The sequence below is a fragment of the Oryza brachyantha genome, chromosome 4 (genome assembly GCF_000231095.2).
Source record: "Oryza brachyantha chromosome 4, ObraRS2, whole genome shotgun sequence".
In the NCBI taxonomy this organism is placed as follows: Eukaryota; Viridiplantae; Streptophyta; class Magnoliopsida; order Poales; family Poaceae; genus Oryza; species Oryza brachyantha.
In genome coordinates, this window is record NC_023166.2 from 16,282,040 (window position 1) to 16,294,853 (window position 12,814).

The window sequence follows — 12,814 nt, forward strand, 5'->3', positions numbered from 1 at the left end:
TTAAAGAGCACTATAAAACAACTCATAATAACAATTCCTTTATAGAATACTTCCAAGTACATATGTTCTTCACTTCGACTATTGCAAATGTAGGAGAGATCGATGTACGTCTAGGGGGCAGAAGATGGCCCTCGTCTAGCTAACCCGTGACCACACCTATAGCTAGCCCTTGGCTTATATGCACGGTGCGAGTGTGTGACTTAGCTTCTCGCTAAGCTCGTGCTTGCTGCTGCTTGGTTGTGCTGCCTCATGCACTCCGTTTTCGACAGATGTATCGATAGATAGGGTGTACCTTTCGCCTTGTGCATGCATCCTTGTCGCGGCGCGCCACGGTATGGGCACTCTAAATTATTGCGTCCATCTCATCGGGTTGTACATCAAACATCCTTATATTGAACTCCAAGATATGTTGTACTATGCTGTTTCTGTACAGTATAGTATGTTAGATATACACAAAATACGTTGTAACCCTATATGGTTGAGAGAAGGTTGTTGGACTATAGATAGAAGATTATATCTCCTGTGTATTAGGTGCAGCCTAACCACCATAATCAACCATATATATATATATATATGCTTGTACTATCTCAGCCGTATTAGGCTTAGAAAATTAACAGGCAGCCGTCTCACCGCAGACGTTCCACGCTTCACATGGTATCAGAGCTAGCTTAAATCTAGATTAGATTGAGATGGCTAGTTCATCCTCCTCCACGGCAGCCACAAACCCTTTGGTTGGCATCCAGATCTCTGAAAAGCTAACCAAGCAAAATTATGCACTCTGGTCTGCACAAGTTCTCATAGCCTTGCGAGGCGCGAGACTGGAAGGATTCATCTCCGGCAAGGCGACACCACCGCCTGCCGAGATAGAGCAAAAAGAAGAAATCAAGGAGGAAGAAAAAGAGAAGACAATCAAGATCCCAAACCCGGCAGCAAATGAATGGTTTGCCACTGACCAATAGGTCCTTGGCTTCCTGTTCTCTTCGCTGTCGAGGGAGATCCTGTCTCAGGTTGCCGGCGCAGCAACAGCAGCATAGGCATGGAAGACCATCAGCGACATGTTCGTATCTAAATCACGTGCTGGCCTCATCAACATGCGGCTGGCACTCACCTCCACGCAGAAAGGCGCCATGACAATCACAGAATATGTGGCCAAGATGAGATCAATTGCAGACGAACTCGCTGCAGCAGGCAAGCCAATTGATCAAGATGATCTTATTGCATATATTATTAATGGTCTTGATGCAGATTTTTATCCGATCGTCGAAGCTCTCGTCGCCCGAGCTGAACCTATCACAGTGACTGAGATGTATTCACATCTCCTGAATTTTGAGAACAAAATTCGGCTTCATCAAGCATATATGTCAGCTTCCACCAACGCCGCCAACCGCAACAATCTGCCTCGCGGTGGCAGTCACAGCGGCATGCAGCGCGGACGCGGCAACCGTGGCGGTGGCCGCACTGGTGGTTGCGGCAGCAACGCAGGTCGTGGCAACAATGGAGGAGGTCGCGGTGATAATCGCCCCACCTACCAAGTGTGTCACAAAAGAGGGCATGTAGCCTCTGAATGCTGGCATCGCTTTGATGAAACTTATGTTCCTGATGAAAAGCTTGGTGGTGCGGCGACTTATGCATATGGTACGGATAGCAACTGGTATGTGGATACTGGTGCAACCGATCATATCACAAGTCAACTTGACAAGCTCACAACCAAAGAGAAGTATCAAGGCACTGATCAGATTCATACAGCCAATGGCGAAGGTATGGATATAGCGCATATTGGTCATTCCTATGTTTCTACTCCTAGTCGCCCCTTGCATCTTAAAAATATTCTTCATGTGCCTCAAGCATCAAAAAATCTTGTGTCAGTTCATAAACTTGTTGCTGATAACTATGCTTTCCTTGAGATTCATCACAAATATTTTTTGATCAAGGACAAGGCCACGAAGAAAATACTTCTTAAAGGACCATGCCGGCGAGGACTCTACCCCCTACCTGCCGGAGCACAAATAAAGCAAGCTTTTGCAGTTTCACCATCGTTTGAGCGGTGGCATGATCGTCTTGGGCATGCTTCGAAGCCCATAGTTCTTACAGTTATTAGTCGCAATAATTTACCATGCAGCAATAAAACTCCTAGTGAGTCCGTGTGTGATGCTTGTCTTCAAGCAAAATGTCATCAACTTCCTTTCTCTAGATCATCAAGCATAGCTACTAATCCTTTGGAACTCATTCACTCTGATGTATGGGGCCAAGCCTCTAATTCTGTCGGAGGGAAACGATACTATGTTAGTTTCATTGATGATCATAGTAAATTTGTTTGGATCTATTTCCTTAAATTTAAATCAGAAGTTTTTGAAAATTTCATGAATTTCAGCGCATGGTCGAAAGACAGTTTGATCGCAAGATCATTGCGATGCAAACTGACTGGGGAAGAGAATATGAAAAATTGCACACTTTCTTTGCGAAAATTGGCATATCTCATCAAGTATCTTGCCCTCACACCCATCAACAGAAAGGTGCTGTTGAACGCAAGCATCGTCACATCGTTGAAGTAGGATTGTCTCTCCTTGCCCATGCCTCTATGCCTTTAAAATTTTGGGACGAAGCTTTTCTCGCTGCCGTTTATCTTATTAATCGTCTCCCTAGCAAGGTTATCAACTTTGCCACACCTCTTGAAAAGCTTTTTGGTCGCAAACCTGACTACCAATCTCTTCGCATTTTTGGATGTACGTGTTGGCTGAATCTCAGACCATACAACACTCACAAACTTCAATTTCGTTCCAAAAAATGCGCCTTCCTTGGATTTAGTAGCATGCATAAAGGCTTTAAATGCCTTGACATAGCCACTGGCCACGTCTATGTTTCTCGTGATGTTACGTTTGATGAGTATGAATTTCCCTTTGCTCGGCTACACTCAAACGCCGGAGCTCGTCTTCGTGCTGAGATTTCTCTCCTTCCAGAACATCTTTTACCGCATGCATCTAATCAAGGGGGAGTGAAACATAGCAGTACTGACCATATGCATGATTATATCATGCCTAACAGTCCAAACATCAGCTCTGTTGGTGCAGAAAATGCAGAAATAGGCACTGAAATATATCCAGGCGTTCTCACTGGTGTGCACCAAGCAAATACGGAAGTACAAGGGGCATCCACCTCGTATGATCGATCCCAGGAACAAGCAGCAGCAGAAGCAGTCACCGTCCAACCGAATGATACCACCTCGCCTCAATCGCCACCACAAGCCGAACCACACCAATTGGAAGACGACGCGTCACAGCAGCCCGCCTCTGTACCTGGTAATGATGCGAACGGGTTGACTGATGCACGTACTGGTGTTGTTGGATCACCTGCGCAAAGTGCTCATGTGGCCACTTCAGCGCCAATCTCTGAGGTAACATTCAGGCCCAAAACCAGATTACAGAGTGGCATCCGAAAAGAAAAAATTTATACTGATGGCACTGTTAAGTATAGCTGCTTTACATCATCTGGGGAACCCCAGAATCTAACTGAAGCCCTAGGAGATATTCATTGGAAAAAGGCCATGGATGAAGAGTATGATGCACATAAAAAATAAAACTTGGCATTTAGTTCCTCCTAAAAAAGGGCTCAATATAATAGATTGCAAATGGGTGTATAGAATTAAAAGGAAGGCTGATGGGAGCTTAGACAGATACAAGGCCAGACTTGTAGCAAAGGGATTTAAACAACGGTATGGTATTGATTATGAAGACACATTTAGTCATTTTGTGAAAGCAGCCACTATTAGGACTATTCTATCCATAGCAGTGTCTAGAGGATGGAGTCTTCGCCAGCTAGATGTTAAAAATGCCTTCTTACATGGTGTTTTAGAAGAAGAGGTCTATATGAAACAACCCCCAGGATATGAGCAGTTGAACCATAAAAATTATGTGTGCAAGTTAGACAAAGCACTATATGGCCTGAAACAGGCACCAAGGGCATGGTATGCTAGACTGAGTACAAAGTTACATGAGCTAGGATTTATACCATCAAAATCTGACACTTCTCTGTTCTTTTATAACAAAGGAGGCATTACTATCTTTATACTTGTTTATGTTGATGATATCATTGTGGCTAGTTCTGCATCAAAAGCAACATCAGTACTTCCAAAAGGACTAAGTCAAGATTTTGCTTTAAAAGATCTGGGAGAGCTTCACTTCTTTCTTGGTATTGAAGTGAACAAAGCACGAGATTGTGTGATCCTCACACAAGAGAAGTATGCATCTGATATTTTAAAGAGAGTAGGGATGAATGACTGTAAACCAGTCAATACTCCTCTATCTATTTCAGAAAAACTATCAGCACAGGGTGGTACGCCTCTTGGACCAAGTGACAGCACACAATACAAAAGCATAGTTGGGGCACTTCAGTACCTCATTTTAACCAGACCCGACATATCCTTTTCAGTGAATAAGGTTTGTCAGTATTTACATGCTCCAACCACAGAACACTGGGCTGTTGTTAAAAGAATATTGAGATATCTCAAATACACCAAGCAACTTGGACTAAAGATTAGCAAATCTAACTCTCTGCTTGTAAGTGCTTTCTCTGATGCAGATTGGGCAGGTTGCTTAGATGATAGGCGATCTACTGGTGGCTTTGCAGTCTTCATAGGACCAAATCTGGTTTCATGGAGCGCAAGAAAACAAGCTACGGTCTCTAGGTCAAGTACAGAGGCAGAATACAAGGCTCTAGCTAATGCAACAGCAGAGGTCATGTGGATCCAGACCTTGCTTCATGAAATAGGCATAATAGCGCCTAGAGCTGCTAAAATATGGTGTGATAATATTGGAGCAAAATATTTGACAGCTAACCCAGTGTTTCATGCTCGTCCTAAACATATAGAAGTTGATTATCACTTTGTGAGAGAGAGGGTGGCTCGAAAGTTACTTGAGGTTGGATACATTTCTACCAATGATCAAGTAGCAGATGGTTTTACTAAAACCTTGACAGTTCGACAGATGGAAATGTTTAGACACAATCTAAATATTGCAGGTTTAGATTGAGGAGTGTTAGATATACACAAAATACGTTGTAACCATATATGGTTGAGAGAAGGTTGTTGGCCTATAGATAGAAAATTATATCTCTTGTGTATTAGGTGCAGCCTAACCACCGTAATCAACCATATATATGCTTGTACTATCTCAGCCGTATTAGGCTTGGAAAATTAACACGCAGCCGTCTCACCGCAGACGTTCCACGCTTCACATAGTATACTTAATCCGGTCAAAAATATTTATCGTCTAGAATAAGATTTAATTAGACTTGTAAAATTTTGATAAATAATTTTATGTTAAAATAAATTTATAAAATCTAATATATTTATGATATTATGATAATACTTCTCAAGAAAATGTGTGTATATCGTTTGTCTTATATTGAATGTAAACATTTAAGAAATAATTGATAGTCAGAATATTATAAGTTTAGCTAAATACTATTCTAAACGATAAATATTTTTTACCACATGGAGTACATATATATTCCTCTTCAACTACATGAATGATGCTGCAACATAGAAAGGTGAAATCTCAGTACAATTCAAGCAGAATAAATGAGCTTCAGTACTTCAGTTGCAAGATATTTGCGTATATAGATCGATGATGGTGAGTGTGCGTGTGTAGGACGAAATTTCTTGTGGAAGGACCAGGTTTGGTGACTGGTACACATATATACCTCTCAGGCCTCAGCAAAGGAATGTTTAGGTTGAACTGTTAGATTCTGTTAGTAGGACTCCTACTACTCCGAAAAGTTTTGGCTTTCCCCGTTGGGCTCCTTGCGGTCAAGGCGATTTGCTCGCTTGCTTGCTCAGTTGCTCATCAGTCGTCACTCAGCTCGGCTCTCGCTTCTAATTATTGATCCGAGCCGAAGCTCTCCGTACTGCTGCATGCAGCTAGCGTCATGTGCCCGGCTAGCCATCGATCGACGGCGACACGGCAAGGACACGCGCCGTGTAAAAGGGCTTCAATATCGCCCACAAGAGTGGCCGCGATTTCCCGATGATTCTTGAGTGATATATATGCAGGCAGCAGCAGCATGGAAAGGGCTCTCTCACTTCGCCATCAGCTTTTACTTTTGTCTCTGTTCGCTGTCCGCGATAGATGATGATGCATCGAGACAGATATAAAAGATGGATTAGCCCAAAAAGTACGATGGTTTCCCCAAAAGCCAAACACCGAAAAGGAGATGATCGATCAGCAGCAATCAATCAGCATGGTAAAAAGGAGATCGGAATGTGGTGACTGTAGCAGTGTAGCTAAAGCACAGGGAATCTTGTGAATCAGATCGCGTCAGAGGTACTTAGCCTAGCCATGGGATACAGTGATCGAACAGATGCCGGCCCACTGCGTTGATTTAATTACCTAGTAGTGTTTGTTTTTCCTGTCTGTCTGAAACCCTGAATTTTTTTTTCCCTGGTTTCCTTTCCACACGGCTACCGTGCAAGATTTACGGCTTAGCCTAGAATTGGAAGCAACAAGGTTGGGCGTTCGATCGCCGTGCTAGGGCAGTAGTAGCCTAGGAATATATGACCGGATGGATGTATGTACGTACGTACGAGATCGACACGCATGTGATCATCTCCGCTCATCGATCTGAAGAAGCGCTCGCTCTCTTCGCTATCTGCGAGCAGACTCTGAATGTTTATTGGTCGCTCTCCAAGAACCTGAGAGAATCTTCGCAATTTCTTAATCGCCCACCAAGCATATCGTCAAACGTGGGATGAAGCATCTTGCATATGGTCGATCAATCATTTTTATGTTCCCAACCTGGGATTTCCAGCCCCACGCTGGCTACTGCTGCTGCTGTTCATCTCTATATTTCTGATCTGCAGCAGGTCCACCTCCCTAGATGATCGACCAAGACATGACAGTCGAGTATTATCTTTTCATATGACAGGCACGCCAGACTGTCACATATTTTTTTTCACTTTTACTTATATTTATAAAATAAATTTTAAATTTTAAATTTAGAATTGAATACAAGGTTTTTTCATCGAAATTTATTATTCAGTCTTAGTTTTTAGATAATTAAGAATACATATATAAAATTTTTATTTATAAATAATTTTTTTATTTGTAAATACACCGTTACAGTCACCCGCTACTGCTGCCGCCGCTGCATGCAGATAAAAGATTAATAGTCTGGGCCTCAAATCAGCGCGGGGGGTGGAGGGAGTGTTTTAATTTGTTTATCGGCTGAGAGATCGGTTGGGACGGGTAGGGAGGGACTGACTTGGATGCATGCATGGCGCGCGCCCTCTGTCGTTAGCGTCGTCGCGGCGTGTTTGGCCCGCGCGGGGAGAACCTTCGCCCACGGCGCGCGGGTGGTGGTGGTGGTGGCCATGGTGGCGGTGTCACGGGCGCTAACGTTTTCCGGGGAGAGGCCGGGCGCGGGGGAGGGGAGGGAGAGAATCCGATGCAGGACGCTGCCGTCCGGCCGTGCGGTGACCCTCTCGGTGCGTGCGTTTGCGTTTGCGTTTGGATTGCTTACTCGCAGTCCGCAGCCTTTCCGCTCGTAAAAATCATGTGTGGATGTGTACTCACGCGGGTTAAGATTCGGGAGCGCCACGGAGATCGCACGGGGGATGCGCCCGCTACTCGTGAATACTGCCTGCCTGTTTCTTCGTGTTGCGCTTCAACCGTTTGGCACTTGCGGTCGGTCCGGCCGGTTTCCGTGAATACCGTATACTAATAAAAGCGAAAATTGCAAGAATACCATTATAATTTTATAAAATTGAAGATATGTTATTCTAACCCACATGCCATTGACGTATGCGGGCCTACGTGTCATTGAGATACTAATGGCATATCTTCAACTTTGCATAATTATAATGGCATATTTACAAATTTCCTAGGCTCGTTCGCAGCTGATGCCATCAGTTGAGTCTAATCAACGCACATAAAATAAAAAAGTTATTAACACGTGTTAATTAAGTTAACTTTTATAAACTTAAAAAAAATAGATTGATCTGATGTTTACAATAATTTTCTTGTATATATGTATATAAAATATACTGTTTAACAGTTCGGAAAGCATGCACACGGAATAAAACAGAGGAAAAAATTTCTCTCCCGCTTCACTTGCGAACAAGCCCAGCATGCATACTGGTAATATTGCTTGCTAGTCTATCTATGCTATTTAAAAGTGTGGTCGTCCATTCTTCTTTCTATCTCAAGTAATGCAAAAACTACCGCTTCCAAATTTTTTTAAAAAAATGGATTCTTAAATAAAGTTTTTTTTCTCTAGAGGGATGTGCAGTCCATCATCAATTAGATGGATATGTTGCAGAGTCATTCGTGCTTCTCCTCACCCCCATGTCACACGCCCCCCACACACACACATAAAATTCAAGTGATTTTTTGAAATAACTGTTTTTTTCTCTTACAGTCATCAATTTTACATGGATATGCACAGTATATGCTAAAAGCTGTACTGAACTGAGCAGAGCACCTGCCATTCTATGGTTTGTAGCCCACCTCCCCACTCGCACCTAGGCATTGTCTGCTGAAGTCAGAACCCCTTTTGCATGGAAACGCAGCAGAAACGGGCCGTGGCCCAACGTGTTCGGCCTGCCGGAATTTAACTCGCCGGTGGTCTCCAGGTCCAGGGGCTCCAGTGTCCTCGCTGCGAGTTGTTTTTGGGTGGTATCTTGTCGTCACGACTAGGCAACAGAGCGTTGTTAAGCTGTCGAGTAAATTTGATCAGTGGCCGGCCAGTGCTGACACTTTCAGTGCATATAGTACTTCTGTACTTTGTGCTGTGTAACAAACCTGCCCTCACCTTGTTGGGCTTTAGCTGTTGAGCATCCTTGGAAAGTCTGGGTGCTCGTCGTATAAGTAGGTGTACTACCAACTCGATGATCCAATCAGATTAAGACAAAGGGCGTGATGACTCGCTCGTACATTCTTGCAGGGACAAGGCGAGGCGCACAAGGCGAGGCTGTCCTAGAAAAAGCAAACGGCCAAGCAACAACGCGAGACTTCAGTAACGAACGCACCTGACAACAGTTCCAAAGATGCCTTCACATGGTGGAGCTAGAAAATTAATTCATCAGGTCGCTAGGTCAGAATACACTGATCTTACTAAATATCATCTTACCTGACTAATAGATTTCGTTGGAGGTTATTGGAGTTGACTGTAGCTCCGCCCCTAAGTTCACATATACAACCTGCCCGACAGGATATAATCCAAATATTGCGTGTAGGGGAAAAGGCAGTTATAGGCAATTAGGCATCCCAGCGCCTAGAATTTAGTGGTAGAGTTGCATCTTTAGATTGTTGTTATCATTTCCCCAGTGGAAAGGAAATGCATCTGAAGGTTGGGCAGCAAAAAAAACAAATAACTTCCATCACTCTGAACTTAGTGTTTGACATTGCAGGTGCCTGACAACAGGCGAAGAGCTCTCGCAGGAGATCTTCGTTCTGCATTAGCGCTTCACCCGTACTGTATCAGATCATCTTCCTTAACCAGAGAAGCCAAGGATGCTGACGGTACTGAGCTGTGTTTATGGATGCCGCGAAGGTCAAGGAGACAACAGAGGATATTTCATTGGTTCTTTCCCCTGCTTAAAAGGTCTGGACAATACAAATTTGCAGCGCTAGCAAAGCCAATCGCTTAGTGTAGGTTGTAGCTGCTTTCAACCAAGTTGAGGTTAATCTCGTTCCAGTTTTAATCCGGAAATACTCTGTTTGTTTGACGATGCGTCCCCTAAATTGGTTCAACCTATTCACCTGAAAGACTAAATTGGTTACGAACTTACGATACAGCGTTGTCTTCGGTATGTAACTTTTCCAAAAGAACTTTTCAGAACGATGGTAAAGTTATTCACTTCTTCAATGTTTTATGCAAGTAAATTGAGTATCTCCACGAGATTTCTGGTGCCTAGAACTTGACATATCAGCTCGTTGGATGTAGCCATACCAATGACTATTACTGTCTGAAACTCTGTCTGTTCAACTTCATTTTCTGTGAAATTTCAACTAGAGCATCGGAGGAATGTTAAGTTGATTTATTTCTGGATCATTCACATAGTTGAGAGACAGTAATGCATCATCAGGCATCTTAGGGCGAGTTTTTTGGGCTAATTTTGGGTCGAACAATTTATACTAAAACAAGTTAAGTCATTAGCATATAATTAATTATGTGTTAATTATTTGAAACTGAAAAATAGTTTTTTTTTCTTTAAAGCATTTTTTATATATTTTTGCAAATATGTTATTCATTTTCTGATGATTTACTCATTTTATGTGAGAAAATTGGTTTAGATTATTTTTGCCCCAAATAATCTGCCTTAGGCTGTGTTCAGCTGGACTGGAGGTGGGATGTGGGTTAGTAATCCGGCACGAAAAACGTAGTAACAGATTAGTACATGATTAATTAATTATTAAAAATGAAATAGATTAATATGAATTTTTAAAACAACTTTCCTATAGAAAATTTTCACAAAAAATAATCCGTTTAGCGGTTTGAGAAGCATGCATGCGGAAAATAATGGAGTTTAGATACCTAACCAGGGTGGCCAAACGCGGCCTTAGGCTGCGTTCAGTTCCCAAAAAATTTTAGGGGAGATGTCACATCGACGTGTACGGTCACACATTTGAAGTATTAAACGTAGTCTAATTACAAAACAAATTGCAGATTTCGCCTAGAAACCGCGAGACGAACCTTTTGAGTCTAATTAATCCGTCATTAGCATATGTTGATTACTGTACCACGTATGACTAATCATGTATTAATTAAGCTTAAAAGATTTGTCTCGCAATTTCCCTCTAAACTGTGTAATTAGTTTTAATGTTTATATATGTTTAATATTTTATTTATATGTCGAAAGATTCGATGTGATGTTTTTGTAACTATACGGGCCTTAGTCTCAATCTCAACCTATCAATGTTGAGAGGACTCCATTTCCACTCTTTCGAATAGGGAATAGGGACATGAAAAGGAAAGAACACAGCATTATGGACAGGTACAGTGGTATACAGTGATCACAAAAATGCATTTGTTTTAATGCAAAGCTCGAAATATTAAAAATTCACATGCTCCCAATCAATGCAATGCTCTCTGGGAAGGTTCTGTGGCCGGCACCCCGGCACCTACCAATGAAAATTGCAGTTGCGTTATTGAAAATACAAGCTGATGCCCATTTCTTCTGCTTCTGGGAGAGGTGTGGAATCAATATGCCGATATGAAGTATGTTGTTGGGGTTGTTGTATGCTCCTTCTGCGAACATGCATAACACCAAAAATGTTGTGGTGTTTAGTATTATTAAGTCTAAGCTCCTTTAGACCATATTATTCCTAGCTTTTGCCCATAAGTTTCTTAAATTCTTAAATGATGTATTTTTTAAAAAAAATGTATAGAGGATAATCATTTCATGTTTCTAAATTAGATTTTTTAATTTTATAGTAGTTAGTTTCATCATTTATATCATAAAATATATATTAAAAAATAGATAATTTTTCACCTTCATCTAACAAAAGAATACAGTCTAAACATGCACCATCCTCGCATGGTTCCTTTGTCCCACCATCGATGGCTCTCCGTCTCCCATGTGCTCCTGTCGATCTGAACGGATCATTCAGATTCAGTATCAGTGCACCTACATGAGACACTCCGTTTTCTCCAATGTAATGACGACGGAACCAGATCGTCTGGCGTTGCCCACGCAACTTCAGAGGGACGTCGGGTGTTGCTGCTTCGTCCGATCGGCATCTTGCGGCGACGCTGCTTCCTTTCTTTTGTTCGGCATCGTTGTCGCAGCGAGGACGGCCCATTCAGCCCATTTACGAGCATCTGCAGTGGACAAGAACGAACGAGACGCTGCTCGTCAATCTGTCGTCGCGAAAGGAAAAAAAAATCCCCGGCATGGCTGCTCGCCGCCTTCCTCGGCGCGGGCGTGGCCGCGTGGGAGGAGCGATCTGCAGAGGAACACTCATTCAACATCGCCCTCCTCTCCGTCCTCCCCCGCATGAGAGCTTCCACGACGGTGGCATCCTCGAGAATGACAGCTTCTACGGCCGTAGAGGCGGCGGCGGCGGCGCCAAGCTCTTCACCACCACTCACGTCGAAAGAACGCCAAGAGCTGCACAGAAATGGAAAAAGGGCGGTCATTGCTGCCAAGCCCGAATAGCCATGGGAGGGATGCGACCACCACTACCACCGTAGCTTTCTGAAGAGGGAGATAACATCTGTTTGAGAAATTGGGATTGGAATTGTACATATATGAATTGAGATTGAAAATTGATGTGAATTGAGACCGTGATTCAGTATTGAATGTGATAATAGTGTCAATTTGATACTCTGTTTATGTGAATTGAGACCGTGATTCCGTACTGAATGTGATTTATGTCATTCAGTACTGAATTGGGTCATTTTATTTATGACAAAATCAGATAGAGAATTTCAGATGGCGCCATTTTTTTTCCCTCCGGCCGACTATAATGGCGCCATTTTTTCCCTCCAGAAAACTGAGCAGCGAATGGTATACACGGCAAGAATTTTTGTGGGCCATTTTCGCTGACTTGGGCCGAGGGCGAGCCTATTTGGTCGCCTTCGTCGTTGTACTCGTGCTGAACAAAAGAAAGGAAACAGCGTCGCTGCGAGATGCCGATCGGACGAAGCAGCAGCCCCCGACGTCCCTGGGCAACGTCAGACGATCCGGTTCCAATGGGGACGAGGACCCTTTCTTCCCTCGTAGGTGCGGGGCTGCGGCCGGCAGCTAGCAATTTGGCAGATGGAACGGCCGCGGGCCGCCCATGCATTCGACGTCTCCCAACTAGTGACCACATGTCAT

The 12,814-nt window shown here is 43.2% G+C and overlaps 1 non-coding gene across 1 annotated transcript; it reads left to right on the plus strand.

The window, feature by feature from the left end:
* Window positions 1-1,193: 1,193 nt before the first annotated feature.
* LOC121054333 lies at window positions 1,194-1,332 on the plus strand. The gene has a single exon (XR_005811737.1). It is a non-coding gene; the product is annotated as a small nucleolar RNA Z247 (small nucleolar RNA).
* The last annotated feature ends 11,482 nt before the right edge of the window (window positions 1,333-12,814 follow it).